The sequence below is a fragment of the Penaeus japonicus genome, unplaced genomic scaffold (genome assembly GCF_977035675.1).
Source record: "Penaeus japonicus unplaced genomic scaffold, GWHDUDI00000001_assembly GWHDUDI00000020, whole genome shotgun sequence".
Classification (NCBI taxonomy): Eukaryota; Metazoa; Arthropoda; class Malacostraca; order Decapoda; family Penaeidae; genus Penaeus; species Penaeus japonicus.
In genome coordinates this window covers 22,023,456-22,028,455 of record NW_028234422.1, presented here as the reverse complement: position 1 = coordinate 22,028,455, position 5,000 = coordinate 22,023,456, and positions in this window count along the sequence as shown.

Genomic DNA, 5,000 nt, shown 5'->3' with positions numbered 1-5,000 from the left:
TTATTTCTATACTGAACTACAACCTTACTTACGATATTTTTCTTGATATGATTTCTGTTCTTATAAAAAGAAAAGAAAAATACAATGATTTTTCCCAAACTCTCACTTTCAAAATACTAATTGCAATTCCCAATAAACGATCATTAGGCTGTAGAAGCAAATAAAAGTCATAGATTTACCGAAATGAAATGACAATGAAATGACAGCATATTCTCAAAATGCCTGTTCACGAAATCGTTATATCAATGTTTTAGTTTTCATTTTTGAAACAGCATTGGTAAAAAGTGTCTTAATTCTGCATCGAGGGATCAAAATGATATCTTTAAAAGTTATAGTTTACCCTAAAAACTCTTATATTTTCTGTTGCGTTATCGTGAAAGTGAAGTTAAGATTCTTAATATTACCTTTAGATTTATTATGATGACTCGTAATACCATTATTATTAATGTGAATAATAGATTATATATAACATAAAAGTATTTGATAGAACATAATGTTTCTATTACATAACCAAAGGTATATTTACATACATATTCTATATTTGGATATCTGTTCAATCCCTATCTGCTTAGGGTCCTCCTGGCGGGCGTAACGAGCGAATTCTTCTATCTTCTTCAAGAATTATTAAATTCTTCTTCTTCGCATTTTTGCAGGGATTGTATTGACAGTCCCCGAATAATAACCAATCTAACAAGAAAACCAATAGCCTCCGCTATAATAGGTCAATGGCATATGCAGACTTCATCCCCCAATAATTCCTGGGCCAGAATTGTGGAATAGACATTTATCCAAAATATCTATCATTGTGAATGTGTGAGATCAAAACACTAGGAACGTAATAGTAGCATTATAATGTGATTTAGGAATGCCCACCAATGTTGCTAAACCTGTATGAAAAATATCGCTATAACTCAAGCATTTTGTGCAATCCAGCCAGAGAATGGTAATTCCATTTGAAAAGCTTTCATGGCAATGATTGGTCAAAAGAGCTTTCCATTTGCATTTAGCACGATGCAACGGAGAGCCAAGGAGAGGAGGCTCATGGATGGAATTCCTTCGATTGACAAAAAAGAATGCAAAAGGGCCATGCCGAAGCTCAAATGAGTTTCTATGTAAAAAGGAATAACACTTAAAAATATTTGCATTTGTATAGATTTAACTAAAACGAAAAATGTGTGTAATTAATAATCTGATTTTTACTTTTCAGTAGACTATGACCTTTGCTCCTAATAGTTTCGTGTGCTTTCGATATCTTTCGTGCGTATTTCCTTCCTTTGTTTCCTCTTTTATAATGGGTATCTCATGATATATAATATGTTTTTTTCATGATAAAGTATGATGTTTTTTTCACGTTGTGAGGAATACACCAACCAGTCTTTTGCTCGTGCTCTTGTTGCTCAGGTTCTGCCTGTCAACTATCTGCTTCTCAGCAACTCGGTAGAATTCAGTCTCAACCTTTGTATCAATCTTTGCATAAGCTAAGTAACTGCCCCCTCTTTCCCCTCCCTTTCGTTGCTCCCTCTTCTCCCTTTTCCCCCAATTTCGTTCCCTCCCAATTTCCACCCCCTCTTTCCCCTCCCTTTCGTTGCTCCCTCTTCTCCCTTTTCCCCCAATTTCGTTCCCTCCCAATTTCCACCCCCTCTTTCCCCTCCCTTTCGTTGCTCCCTCTTCTCCCTTTTCCCCAAATTCGTTCCCTCCCAATTTCCACCCCCTCTTTTCCCTCCCTTTCGTTGCTCCCTCTTCTCCCTTTCCCCCCAATTTCGTTCCCTCCCAATTTCCACCCCCTCTTTTCCCTCCCTTTCGTTGCTCCCTCTTCTCCCTTTTCCCCAAATTCGTTTCCTCCCAATTTCCACCCCCTCTTTTCCCTCCCTTTCGTTGCTCCCTCTTCTCCCTTTCCCCCCAATTTCGTTCCCTCCCAATTTCCACCCCCTCTTTCCCCTCCCTTTCGTTGCTCCCTCTTCTCCCTTTTCCCCCAATTTCGTTCCCTCCCAATTTCCGCCCCCTCTTTCCCCTCCCTTTCGTTGCTCCCTCTTCTCCCGTTTCCCCAAATTCGTTCCCTCCCAATTTCCACCCCCTCTTTTCCCTCCCTTTCGTTGCTCCCTCTTCTCCCTTTTCTCCCAATTTCCACCTCCTCTTTCCCCTCCCTTTCGTTGCTCCCTCTTCTCCCTTTTCCCCCAATTTCGTTCCCTCCCAATTTCCACCCCCTCTTTTCCCTCCCTTTCGTTGCTCCCTCTTCTCCCTTTTCTCCCAATTTCCACCTCCTCTTTCCCCTCCCTTTCGTTGCTCCCTCTTCTCCCTTTTCCCCCAATTTCGTTCCCTCCCAATTTCCGCCCCCTCTTTCCCCTCCCTTTCGTTGCTCCCTCTTCTCCCTTTCCCCCCAAATTCGTTCCCTCCCAATTTCCACCCCCTCTTTCCCCTCCCTTTCGTTGCTCCCTCTTCTCCCTTTCCCCCCAATTTCGTTCCCTCCCAATTTCCACCCCCTCTTTCCCCTCCCTTTCGTTGCTCCCTCTTCTCCCTTTCCCCCCAATTTCGTTCCCTCCCAATTTCCACCCCCTCTTTTCCCTCCCTTTCGTTGCTCCCTCTTCTCCCTTTCCCCCCAATTTCGTTCCCTCCCAATTTCCACCCCCTCTTTTCCCTCCCTTTCGTTGCTCCCTCTTCTCCCTTTCCCCCCAATTTCGTTCCCTCCCAATTTCCACCCCCTCTTTCCCCTCCCTTTCGTTGCTCCCTCTTCTCCCTTTCCCCCCAATTTCCACCCCCTCTTTCCCCTCCCTTTCGTTGCTCCCTCTTCTCCCTTTTCCCCCAAATTCGTTCCCTCCCAATTTCCACCCCCTCTTTTCCCTCCCTTTCGTTGCTCCCTCTTCTCCCTTTCCCCCCAATTTCGTTCCCTCCCAATTTCCACCCCCTCTTTTCCCTCCCTTTCGTTGCTCCCTCTTCTCCCTTTTCTCCCAATTTCCACCTCCTCTTTCCCCTCCCTTTCGTTGCTCCCTCTTCTCCCTTTTCCCCCAATTTCGTTCCCTCCCAATTTCCGCCCCCTCTTTCCCCTCCCTTTCGTTGCTCCCTCTTCTCCCGTTTCCCCAAATTCGTTCCCTCCCAATTTCCACCCCCTCTTTCCCCTCCCTTTCGTTGCTCCCTCTTCTCCCGTTTCCCCAAATTCGTTCCCTCCCAATTTCCGCCCCCTCTTTCCCCTCCCTTTCGTTGCTCCCTCTTCTCCCGTTTCCCCAAATTCGTTCCCTCCCAATTTCCACCCCCTCTTTCCCCTCCCTTTCGTTGCTCCCTCTTCTCCCTTTTCCCCCAAATTCGTTATTTCCACCCTCCCTTTCGTTGCTCCCTCTTCTCCCGTTTCCCCAAATTCGTTCCCTCCCAATTTCCACCCCCTCTTTTCCCTCCCTTTCGTTGCTCCCTCTTCTCCCTTTCCCCCCAATTTCGTTCCCTCCCAATTTCCGCCCCCTCTTTCCCCTCCCTTTCGTTGCTCCCTCTTCTCCCGTTTCCCCAAATTCGTTCCCTCCCAATTTCCGCCCCCTCTTTTCCCTCCCTTTCGTTGCTCCCTCTTCTCCCTTTCCCCCCAATTTCGTTCCCTCCCAATTTCCACCCCCTCTTTCCCCTCCCTTTCGTTGTTCCCCCCAATTTCGTTCCCTCCCAATTTCGCCCCCTCTTTTCCCTCCCTTTCGTTGCTCCCTCTTCTCCCTTTCCCCCAATTTTCGTTCCCTCCCAATTTCCACCCCTCTTTCCCCTCCCTTTCGTTGCTCCTCTTCTCCGTTTCCCCAAATTCGTTCCCTCCCAATTTCCACCCCCTCTTTCCCTCCCTTTCGTTGCTCCCTCCAATTTCCACTCCTCTTTCCTTTCGTTGCTCCCTCTTCTTCCCTCCCAATTTCCACCCCCTCTTTTCCCTCCCTTTCGTTGCTCCCTCTTCTCCCTTTTCCCCTCCCTTTCGTTGCTCCCTCTTCTCCCTTTTCCCCCAATTTCGTTTTCCACCCCCTCTTTTCCCTCTTTCGTTGCTCCCTCTTCTCCCTTTCCTCCCAATTTCCACCTCCTCTTTCCCCTCCCTTTCGTTGCCTTTTCCCCCAATTTCGTTCCCAATTTCCGCCCCCCCTGTCCCCTCCCTTTCGTTGCTCCCTCTTCTCCCGTTTCCCCAAATTCGTTCCCTCCCAATTTCCACCCCCTCTTTTCCCTCCCTTTCGTTGCTCCCTCTTCTCCCTTTTCTCCCAATTTCGTTCCCTCCCAATTTCCACCCCCTCTTTTCCCTCCCTTTCGTTGCTCCCTCTTCTCCCAATTTCGTTCCCTCCCAATTTCCACCCCCTCTTTCCCCTCCCTTTCGTTGCTCCCTCTTCTCCCTTTTCCCAAAATTCGTTCCCTCCCAATTTCCACCCCCTCTTTTCCCTCCCTTTCGTTGCTCCCTCTTCTCCCGTTTCCCAATTTCGTTCCCTCCCAATTTCCACCCCCTCTTTTTCCTCCCTTTCGTTGCTCCCTCTTCTCCCTTTTCCCCCATTTTTTTCCCTCCCTTTCGTTGCTCCTCTTCTCCCTTTCCCCCAATTTCGTTTCCCTCCCAATTTCCCCTCTTTCCCTCCCTTTCATTGCTCCCTCTTCTCCCTTTCCCCCCAATTTCGTTCCCTCCCAATTTCCACCCCCTCTTTCCCCTCCCTTTCGTTGCTCCCTCTTCTCCCTTTTCCCCAAATTCGTTCCCTCCCAATTTCCCCCCCCCTTTTCCCCCCCCTTTCCTTTCTTCCTCTTCTTCCTTTCCCCCCAATTTCGTTCCCTCCCAATTTCCACCCCCTCTTTTCCCTCCCTTTCGTTGCTCCCTCTTCTCCCTTTCCCCCCAATTTCGTTCCCTCCCAATTTCCACCCCCTCTTTTCCCTCCCTTTCGTTGCTCCCTCTTCTCCCTTTTCCCCCAATTTCGTTCCCTCCCAATTTCCACCCCCTCTTTCCCCTCCCTTTCGTTGCTCCCTCTTCTCCCTTTCCCCAATTTCGTTCCCTCCCAATTTCCACCCCCTCTTTTCCCTCC